General features: G+C 40.9%; 26 non-coding genes across 26 annotated transcripts; all 26 read right to left on the bottom strand.

The window, feature by feature from the left end:
- Positions 1-2,034: 2,034 nt before the first annotated feature.
- Positions 2,035-2,116, bottom strand: TRNAL-UAG (transfer RNA leucine (anticodon UAG)). The gene has a single exon. It is a non-coding gene; the product is annotated as a tRNA-Leu (tRNA).
- A 477-nt stretch (positions 2,117-2,593) lies between these two features.
- On the bottom strand, positions 2,594-2,675 carry TRNAL-UAG (transfer RNA leucine (anticodon UAG)). Its single transcript has one exon. It is a non-coding gene; the product is annotated as a tRNA-Leu (tRNA).
- A 477-nt stretch (positions 2,676-3,152) lies between these two features.
- Positions 3,153-3,234, bottom strand: TRNAL-UAG (transfer RNA leucine (anticodon UAG)). The gene has a single exon. It is a non-coding gene; the product is annotated as a tRNA-Leu (tRNA).
- Positions 3,235-3,711: 477 nt separating this feature from the next.
- Positions 3,712-3,793, bottom strand: TRNAL-UAG (transfer RNA leucine (anticodon UAG)). The gene has a single exon. It is a non-coding gene; the product is annotated as a tRNA-Leu (tRNA).
- A 1,036-nt stretch (positions 3,794-4,829) lies between these two features.
- On the bottom strand, positions 4,830-4,911 carry TRNAL-UAG (transfer RNA leucine (anticodon UAG)). Its single transcript has one exon. It is a non-coding gene; the product is annotated as a tRNA-Leu (tRNA).
- Positions 4,912-5,388: 477 nt separating this feature from the next.
- TRNAL-UAG (transfer RNA leucine (anticodon UAG)) lies at positions 5,389-5,470 on the bottom strand. The gene has a single exon. It is a non-coding gene; the product is annotated as a tRNA-Leu (tRNA).
- A 1,036-nt stretch (positions 5,471-6,506) lies between these two features.
- Positions 6,507-6,588, bottom strand: TRNAL-UAG (transfer RNA leucine (anticodon UAG)). The gene has a single exon. It is a non-coding gene; the product is annotated as a tRNA-Leu (tRNA).
- A 474-nt stretch (positions 6,589-7,062) lies between these two features.
- TRNAL-UAG (transfer RNA leucine (anticodon UAG)) lies at positions 7,063-7,144 on the bottom strand. Its single transcript has one exon. It is a non-coding gene; the product is annotated as a tRNA-Leu (tRNA).
- A 477-nt stretch (positions 7,145-7,621) lies between these two features.
- On the bottom strand, positions 7,622-7,703 carry TRNAL-UAG (transfer RNA leucine (anticodon UAG)). Its single transcript has one exon. It is a non-coding gene; the product is annotated as a tRNA-Leu (tRNA).
- A 477-nt stretch (positions 7,704-8,180) lies between these two features.
- On the bottom strand, positions 8,181-8,262 carry TRNAL-UAG (transfer RNA leucine (anticodon UAG)). The gene has a single exon. It is a non-coding gene; the product is annotated as a tRNA-Leu (tRNA).
- Positions 8,263-8,739: 477 nt separating this feature from the next.
- Positions 8,740-8,821, bottom strand: TRNAL-UAG (transfer RNA leucine (anticodon UAG)). The gene has a single exon. It is a non-coding gene; the product is annotated as a tRNA-Leu (tRNA).
- Positions 8,822-9,298: 477 nt separating this feature from the next.
- TRNAL-UAG (transfer RNA leucine (anticodon UAG)) lies at positions 9,299-9,380 on the bottom strand. Its single transcript has one exon. It is a non-coding gene; the product is annotated as a tRNA-Leu (tRNA).
- A 477-nt stretch (positions 9,381-9,857) lies between these two features.
- On the bottom strand, positions 9,858-9,939 carry TRNAL-UAG (transfer RNA leucine (anticodon UAG)). The gene has a single exon. It is a non-coding gene; the product is annotated as a tRNA-Leu (tRNA).
- Positions 9,940-10,416: 477 nt separating this feature from the next.
- On the bottom strand, positions 10,417-10,498 carry TRNAL-UAG (transfer RNA leucine (anticodon UAG)). Its single transcript has one exon. It is a non-coding gene; the product is annotated as a tRNA-Leu (tRNA).
- A 477-nt stretch (positions 10,499-10,975) lies between these two features.
- Positions 10,976-11,057, bottom strand: TRNAL-UAG (transfer RNA leucine (anticodon UAG)). Its single transcript has one exon. It is a non-coding gene; the product is annotated as a tRNA-Leu (tRNA).
- Positions 11,058-11,534: 477 nt separating this feature from the next.
- On the bottom strand, positions 11,535-11,616 carry TRNAL-UAG (transfer RNA leucine (anticodon UAG)). The gene has a single exon. It is a non-coding gene; the product is annotated as a tRNA-Leu (tRNA).
- Positions 11,617-12,093: 477 nt separating this feature from the next.
- Positions 12,094-12,175, bottom strand: TRNAL-UAG (transfer RNA leucine (anticodon UAG)). The gene has a single exon. It is a non-coding gene; the product is annotated as a tRNA-Leu (tRNA).
- Positions 12,176-12,652: 477 nt separating this feature from the next.
- Positions 12,653-12,734, bottom strand: TRNAL-UAG (transfer RNA leucine (anticodon UAG)). The gene has a single exon. It is a non-coding gene; the product is annotated as a tRNA-Leu (tRNA).
- A 474-nt stretch (positions 12,735-13,208) lies between these two features.
- Positions 13,209-13,290, bottom strand: TRNAL-UAG (transfer RNA leucine (anticodon UAG)). The gene has a single exon. It is a non-coding gene; the product is annotated as a tRNA-Leu (tRNA).
- Positions 13,291-13,767: 477 nt separating this feature from the next.
- TRNAL-UAG (transfer RNA leucine (anticodon UAG)) lies at positions 13,768-13,849 on the bottom strand. The gene has a single exon. It is a non-coding gene; the product is annotated as a tRNA-Leu (tRNA).
- Positions 13,850-14,326: 477 nt separating this feature from the next.
- On the bottom strand, positions 14,327-14,408 carry TRNAL-UAG (transfer RNA leucine (anticodon UAG)). The gene has a single exon. It is a non-coding gene; the product is annotated as a tRNA-Leu (tRNA).
- Positions 14,409-14,885: 477 nt separating this feature from the next.
- On the bottom strand, positions 14,886-14,967 carry TRNAL-UAG (transfer RNA leucine (anticodon UAG)). Its single transcript has one exon. It is a non-coding gene; the product is annotated as a tRNA-Leu (tRNA).
- Positions 14,968-15,444: 477 nt separating this feature from the next.
- TRNAL-UAG (transfer RNA leucine (anticodon UAG)) lies at positions 15,445-15,526 on the bottom strand. The gene has a single exon. It is a non-coding gene; the product is annotated as a tRNA-Leu (tRNA).
- A 477-nt stretch (positions 15,527-16,003) lies between these two features.
- Positions 16,004-16,085, bottom strand: TRNAL-UAG (transfer RNA leucine (anticodon UAG)). Its single transcript has one exon. It is a non-coding gene; the product is annotated as a tRNA-Leu (tRNA).
- Positions 16,086-16,562: 477 nt separating this feature from the next.
- On the bottom strand, positions 16,563-16,644 carry TRNAL-UAG (transfer RNA leucine (anticodon UAG)). Its single transcript has one exon. It is a non-coding gene; the product is annotated as a tRNA-Leu (tRNA).
- Positions 16,645-17,121: 477 nt separating this feature from the next.
- TRNAL-UAG (transfer RNA leucine (anticodon UAG)) lies at positions 17,122-17,203 on the bottom strand. The gene has a single exon. It is a non-coding gene; the product is annotated as a tRNA-Leu (tRNA).
- Between the last annotated feature and the right edge of the window lie 297 nt (positions 17,204-17,500).

Here is a 17,500-nt window from a genome sequence, read left to right as displayed (position 1 = left end):
CTGAATATTTAATGATGGCAGCAGAAGGCTGAAAATGCATTCCTCCAGTTAGAAAGGAAGCAAACGCAAGTGAGTTCAACAGTATTACCGCACTACTGCTTTTTCAGATGTTCCTAGGCTATTGAAGGCTTTGAAGTGCAAGATCGTGGAGTGCGCCTAATGTCTACTTATCTAGCACACCAGGGTAGCTTAATCTGTGCCAAAACATCTTGGGAATATCATCAAAGGCCTTTTCTCATACAGTTTGTTCAGTTTCAGAAAAGGCCAAGAAGTCCATTTCTGAGCATCATCAAAAGCAACTTCTTCTGACCACTAAAATGTTCAGAAAGCAACTTGAGAGCTTTCAAAGTTGAAAACTGGCAGCAGTGGGATTCGAACCCACGCCTCCAAAGAGACTGGAGCCTTAATCCAGCGCCTTAGACCGCTCGGCCATGCTACCATGAAAAAGTGGATAATTTTGAATCAAAATGTCCAAGAGATTTCATAAAGAACATTTCTCCTGGCAAGAAGTCCTTTTCCAGTATTTGATTTAAAAAGAAGAATTGTTGCTGCATTCGAGCTGAATATTTAATGATGGCAGCAGAAGGCTGAAAATGCATTCCTCCAGTTAGAAAGGAAGCAAACGCAAGTGAGTTCAACAGTATTACCGCACTACTGCTTTTTCAGATGTTCCTAGGCTATTGAAGGCTTTGAAGTGCAAGATCGTGGAGTGTGCCTAATGTCTACTTAGCTAGCGCATCAGGGTAGCTTAATCTGTGCCAAAACATCTTGGGAATATCATCAAAAGCCTTTTCTCATACAGTTTATTCAGTTTCAGAAAAGGCCAAGAAGTCAATTTCTGAGCATCATCATAAGCAACTTCTTCTGACCACTAAAATGTTCAGAAAGCAACTTGAGAGCTTTCAAAGTTGAAAACTGGCAGCAGTGGGAATCGAACCCACGCCTCCAAAGAGACTGGAGCCTTAATCCAGCGCCTTAGACCGCTCGGCTATGCTACCATGAAAAAGTGGATAATTTTGGATCAAAATGTCCAAGAGATTTCATAAAGAACATTTCTCCTGGCAAGAAGTCCTTTTCCAGTATTTGATTTAAAAAGAAGAATTATTGCTGCATTCGAGCTGAATATTTAATGATAGCAGCAGAAGGCTGAAAATGCATTCCTACAGTTAGAAAGGAAGCAAACGCAAGTGAGTTCAACAGTATTACCGCACTACTGCTTTTTCAGATGTTCCTAGGCTATTGAAGGCTTTGAAGTGCAAGATCGTGGAGTACGCCTAATGTCTACTTAGCTAGCGCATCAGGGTAGCTTAATCTGTGCCATAACATCTTGGGAATATTATCAAAAGCCTTTTCTCATACAGTTTGTTCAGTTTCAGAAAAGGCCAAGAAGTCCATTTCTGAGCATCATCAAAAGCAACTTCTTCTGACCACTAAAATGTTCAGAAAGCAACTTGAGAGCTTTCAAAGTTGAAAACTGGCAGCAGTGGGATACGAACCCACGCCTCCAAAGAGACTGGAGCCTTAATCCAGCGCCTTAGACCGCTCGGCCATGCTACCATGAAAAAGTGGATAATTTTGGATCAAAATGTCCAAGAGATTTCATAAAGAACATTTCTCCTGGCAAGAAGTCCTTTTCCAGTATTTGATTTAAAAAGAAGAATTATTGCTGCATTTGAGCTGAATATTTAATGATAGCAGCAGAAGGCTGAAAATGCATTCCTCCAGTTAGAAAGGAAGCAAACGCAAGTGAGTTCAACAGTATTACCGCACTACTGCTTTTTCAGATGTTCCTAGGCTATTGAAGGCTTTGAAGTGCAAGATCGTGGAGTGCGCCTAATGTCTACTTAGCTAGCACACCAGGGTAGCTAAATCTGTGCCAAAACATCTTGGGAATATCATCAAAGGCCTTTTCTCATACAGTTTGTTCAGTTTCAGAAAAGACCAAGAAGTCCATTTCTGAGCATCATCAAAAGCAACTTCTTCTGACCACTAAAATGTTCAGAAAGCAACTTGAGAGCTTTCAAAGTTGAAAACTGACAGCAGTGGGATTCGAACCCACGCCTCCAAAGAGACTGGAGCCTAAATCCAGCGCCTTAGACCGCTCGGCCATGCTACCATGAAAAAGTGGATCATTTTGGATCAAAATGTCCAAGAGATTTCATAAAGAACATTTCTCCTGGCAAGAAATCCTTTTCCAGTATTTGATTTAAAAAGAAGAATTATTGCTGCATTCGAGCTGAATATTTAATGATAGCAGCAGAAGGCTGAAAATGCATTCCTACAGTTAGAAAGGAAGCAAACGCAAGTGAGTTCAACAGTATTACCGCACTACTGCTTTTTCAGATGTTCCTAGGCTATTGAAGGCTTTGAAGTGCAAGATCGTGGAGTACGCCTAATGTCTACTTAGCTAGCGCATCAGGGTAGCTTAATCTGTGCCAAAACATCTTGGGAATATCATCAAAATCCTTTTCTCATACAGTTTGTTCAGTTTCATTAAAGGCCAAGAAGTCCATTTCTGAGCATCATCAAAAGCAAGTTCTTCTGACCACTAAAATGTTCAGAAAGCAACTTGAGAGCTTTCAAAGTTGAAAACTGGCAGCAGTGGGATTCGAACCCACGCCTCCAAAGAGACTGGAGCCTAAATCCAGCGCCTTAGACCGCTCGGCCATGCTACCATGAAAAAGTAGATACATTTGGATCAAAATGACCAAGAGATTTCATAAAGAACATTTCTCCTGGCAAGAAATCCTTTTCCTGAATTTGATTTAAAAAGAAGAATTGTTGCTGCATTCGAGCTGAATATTTAATGATGGCAGCAGAAGGCTGAAAATGCATTCCTCCAGTTAGAAAGGAAGCAAACGCAAGTGAGTTCAACAGTATTACCGCACTACTGCTTTTTCAGATGTTTCTAGGCTATTGAAGGCTTTGAAGTGCAAGATCGTGGAGTGCGCCTAATGTCTACTTAGCTAGCACACCAGGGTAGCTTAATCTGTGCCAAAACATCTTGGGAATATCATCAAAGGCCTTTTCTCATACAGTTTGTTCAGTTTCAGAAAAGACCAAGAAGTCCATTTCTGAGCATCATCAAAAGCAACTTCTTCTGACCACTAACATGTTCAGAAAGCAACTTGAGAGCTTTCAAAGTTGAAAACTGACAGCAGTGGGATTCGAACCCACGCCTCCAAAGAGACTGGAGCCTAAATCCAGCGCCTTAGACCGCTCGGCCATGCTACCATGAAAAAGTGGATCATTTTGGATCAAAATGTCCAAGAGATTTCATAAAGAACATTTCTCCTGGCAAGAAGTCCTTTTCCAGTATTTGATTTAAAAAGAAGAATTATTGCTGCATTCGAGCTGAATATTTAATGATAGCAGCAGAAGGCTGAAAATGCATTCCTACAGTTAGAAAGGAAGCAAACGCAAGTGAGTTCAACAGTATTACCGCACTACTGCTTTTTCAGATGTTCCTAGGCTATTGAAGGCTTTGAAGTGCAAGATCGTGGAGTACGCCTAATGTCTACTTAGCTAGCGCATCAGGGTAGCTTAATCTGTGCCAAAACATCTTGGGAATATCATCAAAAGCCTTTTCTCATACAGTTTGTTCAGTTTCATTAAAGGCCAAGAAGTCCATTTCTGAGCATCATCAAAAGCAAGTTCTTCTGACCACTAAAATGTTCAGAAAGCAACTTGAGAGCTTTCAAAGTTGAAAACTGGCAGCAGTGGGATTCGAACCCACGCCTCCAAAGAGACTGGAGCCTAAATCCAGCGCCTTAGACCGCTCGGCCATGCTACCATGAAAAAGTAGATACATTTGGATCAAAATGACCAAGAGATTTCATAAAGAACATTTCTCCTGGCAAGAAATCCTTTTCCTGAATTTGATTTAAAAAGAAGAATTGTTGCTGCATTCGAGCTGAATATTTAATGATGGCAGCAGAAGGCTGAAAATGCATTCCTCCAGTTAGAAAGGAAGCAAACGCAAGTGAGTTCAACAGTATTACCGCACTACTGCTTTTTCAGATGTTTCTAGGCTATTGAAGGCTTTGAAGTGTAAGATCGTGGAGTACGCCTAATGTCTACTTAGCTAGCGCATCAGGGTAGCTTAATCTGTGCCATAACATCTTGGGAATATTATCAAAAGCCTTTTCTCATACAGTTTGTTCAGTTTCAGAAAAGGCCAAGAAGTCCATTTCTGAGCATCATCAAAAGCAACTTCTTCTGACCACTAAAATGTTCAGAAAGCAACTTGAGAGCTTTCAAAGTTGAAAACTGGCAGCAGTGGGATTCGAACCCACGCCTCCAAAGAGACTGGAGGCTAAATCCAGCGCCTTAGACCGCTCGGCCATGCTACCATGAAAAAGGAGATACATTTGGATCAAAATGACCAAGAGATTTCATAAAGAACATTTCTCCTGGCAAGAAATCCTTTTCCTGAATTTGATTTAAAAAGAAGAATTGTTGCTGCATTCGAGCTGAATATTTAATGATGGCAGCAGAAGGCTGAAAATGCATTCCTCCAGTTAGAAAGGAAGCAAACGCAAGTGAGTTCAACAGTATTACCGCACTACTGCTTTTTCAGATGTTTCTAAGCTATTGAAGGCTTTGAAGTGTAAGATCGTGGAGTACGCCTAATGTCTACTTAGCTAGCGCATCAGGGTAGCTTAATCTGTGCCATAACATCTTGGGAATATTATCAAAAGCCTTTTCTCATACAGTTTGTTCAGTTTCAGAAAAGGCCAAGAAGTCCATTTCTGAGCATCATCAAAAGCAACTTCTTCTGACCACTAAAATGTTCAGAAAGCAACTTGAGAGCTTTCAAAGTTGAAAACTGGCAGCAGTGGGATTCGAACCCACGCCTCCAAAGAGACTGGAGCCTAAATCCAGCGCCTTAGACCGCTCGGCCATGCTACCATGAAAAAGTAGATACATTTGGATCAAAATGACCAAGAGATTTCATAAAGAACATTTCTCCTGGCAAGAAATCCTTTTCCTGAATTTGATTTAAAAAGAAGAATTGTTGCTGCATTCGAGCTGAATATTTAATGATGGCAGCAGAAGGCTGAAAATGCATTCCTCCAGTTAGAAAGGAAGCAAACGCAAGTGAGTTCAACAGTATTACCGCACTACTGCTTTTTCAGATGTTTCTAGGCTATTGAAGGCTTTGAAGTGTAAGATCGTGGAGTACGCCTAATGTCTACTTAGCTAGCGCATCAGGGTAGCTTAATCTGTGCCATAACATCTTGGGAATATTATCAAAAGCCTTTTCTCATACAGTTTGTTCAGTTTCAGAAAAGGCCAAGAAGTCCATTTCTGAGCATCATCAAAAGCAACTTCTTCTGACCACTAAAATGTTCAGAAAGCAACTTGAGAGCTTTCAAAGTTGAAAACTGGCAGCAGTGGGATTCGAACCCACGCCTCCAAAGAGACTGGAGCCTAAATCCAGCGCCTTAGACCGCTCGGCCATGCTACCATGAAAAAGTAGATACATTTGGATCAAAATGACCAAGAGATTTCATAAAGAACATTTCTCCTGGCAAGAAATCCTTTTCCTGAATTTGATTTAAAAAGAAGAATTGTTGCTGCATTCGAGCTGAATATTTAATGATGGCAGCAGAAGGCTGAAAATGCATTCCTCCAGTTAGAAAGGAAGCAAACGCAAGTGAGTTCAACAGTATTACCGCACTACTGCTTTTTCAGATGTTTCTAGGCTATTGAAGGCTTTGAAGTGTAAGATCGTGGAGTACGCCTAATGTCTACTTAGCTAGCGCATCAGGGTAGCTTAATCTGTGCCATAACATCTTGGGAATATTATCAAAAGCCTTTTCTCATACAGTTTGTTCAGTTTCAGAAAAGGCCAAGAAGTCCATTTCTGAGCATCATCAAAAGCAACTTCTTCTGACCACTAAAATGTTCAGAAAGCAACTTGAGAGCTTTCAAAGTTGAAAACTGGCAGCAGTGGGATTCGAACCCACGCCTCCAAAGAGACTGGAGGCTAAATCCAGCGCCTTAGACCGCTCGGCCATGCTACCATGAAAAAGTAGATACATTTGGATCAAAATGACCAAGAGATTTCATAAAGAACATTTCTCCTGGCAAGAAATCCTTTTCCTGAATTTGATTTAAAAAGAAGAATTGTTGCTGCATTCGAGCTGAATATTTAATGATGGCAGCAGAAGGCTGAAAATGCATTCCTCCAGTTAGAAAGGACGCAAACGCATGTGAGTTCAACAGTATTACCGCACTACTGCTTTTTCAGATGTTTCTAGGCTATTGAAGGCTTTGAAGTGTAAGATCGTGGAGTACGCCTAATGTCTACTTAGCTAGCGCATCAGGGTAGCTTAATCTGTGCCATAACATCTTGGGAATATTATCAAAAGCCTTTTCTCATACAGTTTGTTCAGTTTCAGAAAAGGCCAAGAAGTCCATTTCTGAGCATCATCAAAAGCAACTTCTTCTGACCACTAAAATGTTCAGAAAGCAACTTGAGAGCTTTCAAAGTTGAAAACTGGCAGCAGTGGGATTCGAACCCACGCCTCCAAAGAGACTGGAGCCTAAATCCAGCGCCTTAGACCGCTCGGCCATGCTACCATGAAAAAGTAGATACATTTCGATCAAAATGACCAAGAGATTTCATAAAGAACATTTCTCCTGGCAAGAAATCCTTTTCCTGAATTTGATTTAAAAAGAATTGTTGCTGCATTCGAGCTGAATATTTAATGATGGTAGCAGAAGGCTGAAAATGCATTCCTCCAGTTAGAAAGGAAGCAAACGCAAGTGAGTTCAACAGTATTACCGCACTACTGCTTTTTCAGATGTTTCTAAGCTATTGAAGGCTTTGAAGTGTAAGATCGTGGAGTACGCCTAATGTCTACTTAGCTAGCGCATCAGGGTAGCTTAATCTGTGCCATAACATCTTGGGAATATTATCAAAAGCCTTTTCTCATACAGTTTGTTCAGTTTCAGAAAAGGCCAAGAAGTCCATTTCTGAGCATCATCAAAAGCAACTTCTTCTGACCACTAAAATGTTCAGAAAGCAACTTGAGAGCTTTCAAAGTTGAAAACTGGCAGCAGTGGGATTCGAACCCACGCCTCCAAAGAGACTGGAGCCTAAATCCAGCGCCTTAGACCGCTCGGCCATGCTACCATGAAAAAGTAGATACATTTGGATCAAAATGACCAAAAGATTACATAAAGAACATTTCTCCTGGCAAGAAATCCTTTTCCTGAATTTGATTTAAAAAGAAGAATTGTTGCTGCATTCGAGCTGAATATTTAATGATAGCAGCAGAAGGCTGAAAATGCATTCCTCCAGTTAGAAAGGAAGCAAACGCAAGTGAGTTCAACAGTATTACCGCACTACTGCTTTTTCAGATGTTTCTAGGCTATTGAAGGCTTTGAAGTGTAAGATCGTGGAGTACGCCTAATGTCTACTTATCTAGCACACCAGGGTAGCTTAATCTGTGCCAAAACATCTTGGGAATATCATCAAAGGCCTTTTCTCATACAGTTTGTTCAGTTTCAGAAAAGGCCAAGAAGTCCATTTCTGAGCATCATCAAAAGCAACTTCTTCTGACCACTAAAATGTTCAGAAAGCAACTTGAGAGCTTTCAAAGTTGAAAACTGGCAGCAGTGGGATTCGAACCCACGCCTCCAAAGAGACTGGAGCCTAAATCCAGCGCCTTAGACCGCTCGGCCATGCTACCATGAAAAAGTAGATACATTTGGATCAAAATGACCAAGAGATTTCATAAAGAACATTTCTCCTGGCAAGAAATCCTTTTCCTGAATTTGATTTAAAAAGAAGAATTGTTGCTGCATTCGAGCTGAATATTTAATGATGGCAGCAGAAGGCTGAAAATGCATTCCTCCAGTTAGAAAGGACGCAAACGCAAGTGAGTTCAACAGTATTACCGCACTACTGCTTTTTCAGATGTTTCTAGGCTATTGAAGGCTTTGAAGTGTAAGATCGTGGAGTACGCCTAATGTCTACTTAGCTAGCGCATCAGGGTAGCTTAATCTGTGCCATAACATCTTGGGAATATTATCAAAAGCCTTTTCTCATACAGTTTGTTCAGTTTCAGAAAAGGCCAAGAAGTCCATTTCTGAGCATCATCAAAAGCAACTTCTTCTGACCACTAAAATGTTCAGAAAGCAACTTGAGAGCTTTCAAAGTTGAAAACTGGCAGCAGTGGGATTCGAACCCACGCCTCCAAAGAGACTGGAGCCTAAATCCAGCGCCTTAGACCGCTCGGCCATGCTACCATGAAAAAGTAGAAACATTTGGATCAAAATGACCAAGAGATTTCATAAAGAACATTTCTCCTGGCAAGAAATCCTTTTCCTGAATTTGATTTAAAAAGAAGAATTGTTGCTGCATTCGAGCTGAATATTTAATGATAGCAGCAGAAGGCTGAAAATGCATTCCTCCAGTTAGAAAGGAAGCAAACGCAAGTGAGTTCAACAGTATTACCGCACTACTGCTTTTTCAGATGTTTCTAGGCTATTGAAGGCTTTGAAGTGTAAGATCGTGGAGTACGCCTAATGTCTACTTAGCTAGCGCATCAGGGTAGCTTAATCTGTGCCATAACATCTCGGGAATATTATCAAAAGCCTTTTCTCATACAGTTTGTTCAGTTTCAGAAAAGGCCAAGAAGTCCATTTCTGAGCATCATCAAAAGCAACTTCTTCTGACCACTAAAATGTTCAGAAAGCAACTTGAGAGCTTTCAAAGTTGAAAACTGGCAGCAGTGGGATTCGAACCCACGCCTCCAAAGAGACTGGAGCCTAAATCCAGCGCCTTAGACCGCTCGGCCATGCTACCATGAAAAAGTGGATAATTTTGGATCAAAATGTCCAAGAGATTTCATAAAGAACATTTCTCCTGGCAAGAAGTCCTTTTCCAGTATTTGATTTAAAAAGAAGAATTATTGCTGCATTTGAGCTGAATATTTAATGATAGCAGCAGAAGGCTGAAAATGCATTCCTCCAGTTAGAAAGGAAGCAAACGCAAGTGAGTTCAACAGTATTACCGCACTACTGCTTTTTCAGATGTTCCTAGGCTATTGAAGGCTTTGAAGTGCAAGATCGTGGAGTGCGCCTAATGTCTACTTAGCTAGCGCATCAGGGTAGCTTAATCTGTGCCATAACATCTCGGGAATATTATCAAAAGCCTTTTCTCATACAGTTTGTTCAGTTTCAGAAAAGGCCAAGAAGTCCATTTCTGAGCATCATCAAAAGCAACTTCTTCTGACCACTAAAATGTTCAGAAAGCAACTTGAGAGCTTTCAAAGTTGAAAACTGGCAGCAGTGGGATTCGAACCCACGCCTCCAAAGAGACTGGAGCCTAAATCCAGCGCCTTAGACCGCTCGGCCATGCTACCATGAAAAAGTAGATACATTTGGATCAAAATGACCAAGAGATTTCATAAAGAACATTTCTCCTGGCAAGAAATCCTTTTCCTGAATTTGATTTAAAAAGAAGAATTGTTGCTGCATTCGAGCTGAATATTTAATGATAGCAGCAGAAGGCTGAAAATGCATTCCTCCAGTTAGAAAGGAAGCAAACGCAAGTGAGTTCAACAGTATTACCGCACTACTGCTTTTTCAGATGTTTCTAGGCTATTGAAGGCTTTGAAGTGTAAGATCGTGGAGTACGCCTAATGTCTACTTAGCTAGCGCATCAGGGTAGCTTAATCTGTGCCATAACATCTCGGGAATATTATCAAAAGCCTTTTCTCATACAGTTTGTTCAGTTTCAGAAAAGGCCAAGAAGTCCATTTCTGAGCATCATCAAAAGCAACTTCTTCTGACCACTAAAATGTTCAGAAAGCAACTTGAGAGCTTTCAAAGTTGAAAACTGGCAGCAGTGGGATTCGAACCCACGCCTCCAAAGAGACTGGAGCCTAAATCCAGCGCCTTAGACCGCTCGGCCATGCTACCATGAAAAAGTGGATAATTTTGGATCAAAATGTCCAAGAGATTTCATAAAGAACATTTCTCCTGGCAAGAAGTCCTTTTCCAGTATTTGATTTAAAAAGAAGAATTATTGCTGCATTTGAGCTGAATATTTAATGATAGCAGCAGAAGGCTGAAAATGCATTCCTCCAGTTAGAAAGGAAGCAAACGCAAGTGAGTTCAACAGTATTACCGCACTACTGCTTTTTCAGATGTTCCTAGGCTATTGAAGGCTTTGAAGTGCAAGATCGTGGAGTGCGCCTAATGTCTACTTAGCTAGCACACCAGGGTAGCTTAATCTGTGCCAAAACATCTTGGGAATATCATCAAAGGCCTTTTCTCATACAGTTTGTTCAGTTTCAGAAAAGACCAAGAAGTCCATTTCTGAGCATCATCAAAAGCAACTTCTTCTGACCACTAAAATGTTCAGAAAGCAACTTGAGAGCTTTCAAAGTTGAAAACTGACAGCAGTGGGATTCGAACCCACGCCTCCAAAGAGACTGGAGCCTAAATCCAGCGCCTTAGACCGCTCGGCCATGCTACCATGAAAAAGTGGATCATTTTGGATCAAAATGTCCAAGAGATTTCATAAAGAACATTTCTCCTGGCAAGAAGTCCTTTTCCAGTATTTGATTTAAAAAGAAGAATTATTGCTGCATTCGAGCTGAATATTTAATGATAGCAGCAGAAGGCTGAAAATGCATTCCTACAGTTAGAAAGGAAGCAAACGCAAGTGAGTTCAACAGTATTACCGCACTACTGCTTTTTCAGATGTTCCTAGGCTATTGAAGGCTTTGAAGTGCAAGATCGTGGAGTACGCCTAATGTCTACTTAGCTAGCGCATCAGGGTAGCTTAATCTGTGCCAAAACATCTTGGGAATATCATCAAAAGCCTTTTCTCATACAGTTTGTTCAGTTTCATTAAAGGCCAAGAAGTCCATTTCTGAGCATCATCAAAAGCAAGTTCTTCTGACCACTAAAATGTTCAGAAAGCAACTTGAGAGCTTTCAAAGTTGAAAACTGGCAGCAGTGGGATTCGAACCCACGCCTCCAAAGAGACTGGAGCCTAAATCCAGCGCCTTAGACCGCTCGGCCATGCTACCATGAAAAAGTAGATACATTTGGATCAAAATGACCAAGAGATTTCATAAAGAACATTTCTCCTGGCAAGAAATCCTTTTCCTGAATTTGATTTAAAAAGAAGAATTGTTGCTGCATTCGAGCTGAATATTTAATGATGGCAGCAGAAGGCTGAAAATGCATTCCTCCAGTTAGAAAGGAAGCAAACGCAAGTGAGTTCAACAGTATTACCGCACTACTGCTTTTTCAGATGTTTCTAGGCTATTGAAGGCTTTGAAGTGCAAGATCGTGGAGTGCGCCTAATGTCTACTTAGCTAGCACACCAGGGTAGCTTAATCTGTGCCAAAACATCTTGGGAATATCATCAAAGGCCTTTTCTCATACAGTTTGTTCAGTTTCAGAAAAGACCAAGAAGTCCATTTCTGAGCATCATCAAAAGCAACTTCTTCTGACCACTAAAATGTTCAGAAAGCAACTTGAGAGCTTTCAAAGTTGAAAACTGACAGCAGTGGGATTCGAACCCACGCCTCCAAAGAGACTGGAGCCTAAATCCAGCGCCTTAGACCGCTCGGCCATGCTACCATGAAAAAGTGGATCATTTTGGATCAAAATGTCCAAGAGATTTCATAAAGAACATTTCTCCTGGCAAGAAGTCCTTTTCCAGTATTTGATTTAAAAAGAAGAATTATTGCTGCATTCGAGCTGAATATTTAATGATAGCAGCAGAAGGCTGAAAATGCATTCCTACAGTTAGAAAGGAAGCAAACGCAAGTGAGTTCAACAGTATTACCGCACTACTGCTTTTTCAGATGTTCCTAGGCTATTGAAGGCTTTGAAGTGCAAGATCGTGGAGTACGCCTAATGTCTACTTAGCTAGCGCATCAGGGTAGCTTAATCTGTGCCAAAACATCTTGGGAATATCATCAAAAGCCTTTTCTCATACAGTTTGTTCAGTTTCATTAAAGGCCAAGAAGTCCATTTCTGAGCATCATCAAAAGCAAGTTCTTCTGACCACTAAAATGTTCAGAAAGCAACTTGAGAGCTTTCAAAGTTGAAAACTGGCAGCAGTGGGATTCGAACCCACGCCTCCAAAGAGACTGGAGCCTAAATCCAGCGCCTTAGACCGCTCGGCCATGCTACCAAGAAAAAGTAGATACATTTGGATCAAAATGACCAAGAGATTTCATAAAGAACATTTCTCCTGGCAAGAAATCCTTTTCCTGAATTTGATTTAAAAAGAAGAATTGTTGCTGCATTCGAGCTGAATATTTAATGATGGCAGCAGAAGGCTGAAAATGCATTCCTCCAGTTAGAAAGGAAGCAAACGCAAGTGAGTTCAACAGTATTACCGCACTACTGCTTTTTCAGATGTTTCTAGGCTATTGAAGGCTTTGAAGTGTAAGATCGTGGAGTACGCCTAATGTCTACTTAGCTAGCGCATCAGGGTAGCTTAATCTGTGCCATAACATCTTGGGAATATTATCAAAAGCCTTTTCTCATACAGTTTGTTCAGTTTCAGAAAAGGCCAAGAAGTCCATTTCTGAGCATCATCAAAAGCAACTTCTTCTGACCACTAAAATGTTCAGAAAGCAACTTGAGAGCTTTCAAAGTTGAAAACTGGCAGCAGTGGGATTCGAACCCACGCCTCCAAAGAGACTGGAGCCTAAATCCAGCGCCTTAGACCGCTCGGCCATGCTACCATGAAAAAGTAGGTACATTTCGATCAAAATGACCAAGAGATTTCATAAAGAACATTTCTCCTGGCAAGAAATCCTTTTCCTGAATTTGATTTAAAAAGAATTGTTGCTGCATTCGAGCTGAATATTTATTGATGGTAGCAGAAGGCTGAAAATGCATTCCTCCAGTTAGAAAGGAAGCAAACGCAAGTGAGTTCAACAGTATTACCGCACTACTGCTTTTTCAGATGTTTCTAGGCTATTGAAGGCTTTGAAGTGTAAGATCGTGGAGTACGCCTAATGTCTACTTAGCTAGCGCATCAGGGTAGCTTAATCTGTGCCATAACATCTTGGGAATATTATCAAAAGCCTTTTCTCATACAGTTTGTTCAGTTTCAGAAAAGGCCAAAAAGTCCATTTCTGAGCATCATCAAAAGCAACTTCTTCTGACCACTAAAATGTTCAGAAAGCAACTTGAGAGCTTTCAAAGTTGAAAACTGGCAGCAGTGGGATTCGAACCCACGCCTCCAAAGAGACTGGAGCCTAAATCCAGCGCCTTAGACCGCTCGGCCATGCTACCATGAAAAAGTAGATACATTTGGATCAAAATGACCAAGAGATTACATAAAGAACATTTCTCCTGGCAAGAAATCCTTTTCCTGAATTTGATTTAAAAAGAAGAATTGTTGCTGCATTCGAGCTGAATATTTAATGATAGCAGCAGAAGGCTGAAAATGCATTCCTCCAGTTAGAAAGGAAGCAAACGCAAGTGAGTTCAACAGTATTACCGCACTACTGCTTTTTCAGATGTTTCTAGGCTATTGAAGGCTTTGAAGTGTAAGATCGTGGAGTACGCCTAATGTCTACTTAGCTAGCGCATCAGGGTAGCTTAATCTGTGCCATAACATCTCGGGAATATTATCAAAAGCCTTTTCTCATACAGTTTGTTCAGTTTCAGAAAAGGCCAAGAAGTCCATTTCTGAGCATCATCAAAAGCAACTTCTTCTGACCACTAAAATGTTCAGAAAGCAACTTGAGAGCTTTCAAAGTTGAAAACTGGCAGCAGTGGGATTCGAACCCACGCCTCCAAAGAGACTGGAGCCTAAATCCAGCGCCTTAGACCGCTCGGCCATGCTACCATGAAAAAGTGGATAATTTTGGATCAAAATGTCCAAGAGATTTCATAAAGAACATTTCTCCTGGCAAGAAGTCCTTTTCCAGTATTTGATTTAAAAAGAAGAATTATTGCTGCATTTGAGCTGAATATTTAATGATAGCAGCAGAAGGCTGAAAATGCATTCCTCCAGTTAGAAAGGAAGCAAACGCAAGTGAGTTCAACAGTATTACCGCACTACTGCTTTTTCAGATGTTCCTAGGCTATTGAAGGCTTTGAAGTGCAAGATCGTGGAGTGCGCCTAATGTCTACTTAGCTAGCGCATCAGGGTAGCTTAATCTGTGCCATAACATCTCGGGAATATTATCAAAAGCCTTTTCTCATACAGTTTGTTCAGTTTCAGAAAAGGCCAAGAAGTCCATTTCTGAGCATCATCAAAAGCAACTTCTTCTGACCACTAAAATGTTCAGAAAGCAACTTGAGAGCTTTCAAAGTTGAAAACTGGCAGCAGTGGGATTCGAACCCACGCCTCCAAAGAGACTGGAGCCTAAATCCAGCGCCTTAGACCGCTCGGCCATGCTACCATGAAAAAGTAGATACATTTGGATCAAAATGACCAAGAGATTTCATAAAGAACATTTCTCCTGGCAAGAAATCCTTTTCCTGAATTTGATTTAAAAAGAAGAATTGTTGCTGCATTCGAGCTGAATATTTAATGATAGCAGCAGAAGGCTGAAAATGCATTCCTCCAGTTAGAAAGGAAGCAAACGCAAGTGAGTTCAACAGTATTACCGCACTACTGCTTTTTCAGATGTTTCTAGGCTATTGAAGGCTTTGAAGTGTAAGATCGTGGAGTACGCCTAATGTCTACTTAGCTAGCGCATCAGGGTAGCTTAATCTGTGCCATAACATCTCGGGAATATTATCAAAAGCCTTTTCTCATACAGTTTGTTCAGTTTCAGAAAAGGCCAAGAAGTCCATTTCTGAGCATCATCAAAAGCAACTTCTTCTGACCACTAAAATGTTCAGAAAGCAACTTGAGAGCTTTCAAAGTTGAAAACTGGCAGCAGTGGGATTCGAACCCACGCCTCCAAAGAGACTGGAGCCTAAATCCAGCGCCTTAGACCGCTCGGCCATGCTACCATGAAAAAGTGGATAATTTTGGATCAAAATGTCCAAGAGATTTCATAAAGAACATTTCTCCTGGCAAGAAGTCCTTTTCCAGTATTTGATTTAAAAAGAAGAATTATTGCTGCATTTGAGCTGAATATTTAATGATAGCAGCAGAAGGCTGAAAATGCATTCCTCCAGTTAGAAAGGAAGCAAACGCAAGTGAGTTCAACAGTATTACCGCACTACTGCTTTTTCAGATGTTCCTAGGCTATTGAAGGCTTTGAAGTGCAAGATCGTGGAGTGCGCCTAATGTCTACTTAGCTAGCACACCAGGGTAGCTTAATCTGTGCCAAAACATCTTGGGAATATCATCAAAGGCCTTTTCTCATACAGTTTGTTCAGTTTCAGAAAAGACCAAGAAGTCCATTTCTGAGCATCATCAAAAGCAACTTCTTCTGACCACTAAAATGTTCAGAAAGCAACTTGAGAGCTTTCAAAGTTGAAAACTGACAGCAGTGGGATTCGAACCCACGCCTCCAAAGAGACTGGAGCCTAAATCCAGCGCCTTAGACCGCTCGGCCATGCTACCATGAAAAAGTGGATCATTTTGGATCAAAATGTCCAAGAGATTTCATAAAGAACATTTCTCCTGGCAAGAAGTCCTTTTCCAGTATTTGATTTAAAAAGAAGAATTATTGCTGCATTCGAGCTGAATATTTAATGATAGCAGCAGAAGGCTGAAAATGCATTCCTACAGTTAGAAAGGAAGCAAACGCAAGTGAGTTCAACAGTATTACCGCACTACTGCTTTTTCAGATGTTCCTAGGCTATTGAAGGCTTTGAAGTGCAAGATCGTGGAGTACGCCTAATGTCTACTTAGCTAGCGCATCAGGGTAGCTTAATCTGTGCCAAAACATCTTGGGAATATCATCAAAAGCCTTTTCTCATACAGTTTGTTCAGTTTCATTAAAGGCCAAGAAGTCCATTTCTGAGCATCATCAAAAGCAAGTTCTTCTGACCACTAAAATGTTCAGAAAGCAACTTGAGAGCTTTCAAAGTTGAAAACTGGCAGCAGTGGGATTCGAACCCACGCCTCCAAAGAGACTGGAGCCTAAATCCAGCGCCTTAGACCGCTCGGCCATGCTACCATGAAAAAGTAGATACATTTGGATCAAAATGACCAAGAGATTTCATAAAGAACATTTCTCCTGGCAAGAAATCCTTTTCCTGAATTTGATTTAAAAAGAAGAATTGTTGCTGCATTCGAGCTGAATATTTAATGATGGCAGCAGAAGGCTGAAAATGCATTCCTCCAGTTAGAAAGGAAGCAAACGCAAGTGAGTTCAACAGTATTACCGCACTACTGCTTTTTCAGATGTTTCTAGGCTATTGAAGGCTTTGAAGTGCAAGATCGTGGAGTGCGCCTAATGTCTACTTAGCTAGCACACCAGGGTAGCTTAATCTGTGCCAAAACATCTTGGGAATATCATCAAAGGCCTTTTCTCATACAGTTTGTTCAGTTTCAGAAAAGACCAAGAAGTCCATTTCTGAGCATCATCAAAAGCAACTTCTTCTGACCACTAAAATGTTCAGAAAGCAACTTGAGAGCTTTCAAAGTTGAAAACTGACAGCAGTGGGATTCGAACCCACGCCTCCAAAGAGACTGGAGCCTAAATCCAGCGCCTTAGACCGCTCGGCCATGCTACCATGAAAAAGTGGATCATTTTGGATCAAAATGTCCAAGAGATTTCATAAAGAACATTTCTCCTGGCAAGAAGTCCTTTTCCAGTATTTGATTTAAAAAGAAGAATTATTGCTGCATTCGAGCTGAATATTTAATGATAGCAGCAGAAGGCTGAAAATGCATTCCTACAGTTAGAAAGGAAGCAAACGCAAGTGAGTTCAACAGTATTACCGCACTACTGCTTTTTCAGATGTTCCTAGGCTATTGAAGGCTTTGAAGTGCAAGATCGTGGAGTACGCCTAATGTCTACTTAGCTAGCGCATCAGGGTAGCTTAATCTGTGCCAAAACATCTTGGGAATATCATCAAAAGCCTTTTCTCATACAGTTTGTTCAGTTTCATTAAAGGCCAAGAAGTCCATTTCTGAGCATCATCAAAAGCAAGTTCTTCTGACCACTAAAATGTTCAGAAAGCAACTTGAGAGCTTTCAAAGTTGAAAACTGGCAGCAGTGGGATTCGAACCCACGCCTCCAAAGAGACTGGAGCCTAAATCCAGCGCCTTAGACCGCTCGGCCATGCTACCAAGAAAAAGTAGATACATTTGGATCAAAATGACCAAGAGATTTCATAAAGAACATTTCTCCTGGCAAGAAATCCTTTTCCTGAATTTGATTTAAAAAGAAGAATTGTTGCTGCATTCGAGCTGAATATTTAATGATGGCAGCAGAAGGCTGAAAATGCATTCCTCCAGTTAGAAAGGAAGCAAACGCAAGTGAGTTCAACAGTATTACCGCACTACTGCTTTTTCAGATGTTTCTAGGCTATTGAAGGCTTTGAAGTGTAAGATCGTGGAGTACGCCTAATGTCTACTTAGCTAGCG

The sequence above is a fragment of the Eleutherodactylus coqui genome, chromosome 13 (genome assembly GCF_035609145.1).
Source record: "Eleutherodactylus coqui strain aEleCoq1 chromosome 13, aEleCoq1.hap1, whole genome shotgun sequence".
Taxonomy (NCBI): Eukaryota; Metazoa; Chordata; class Amphibia; order Anura; family Eleutherodactylidae; genus Eleutherodactylus; species Eleutherodactylus coqui.
Note: the sequence above shows the minus strand (reverse complement) of the source record. Positions and strands in the feature narration are given on the sequence as shown.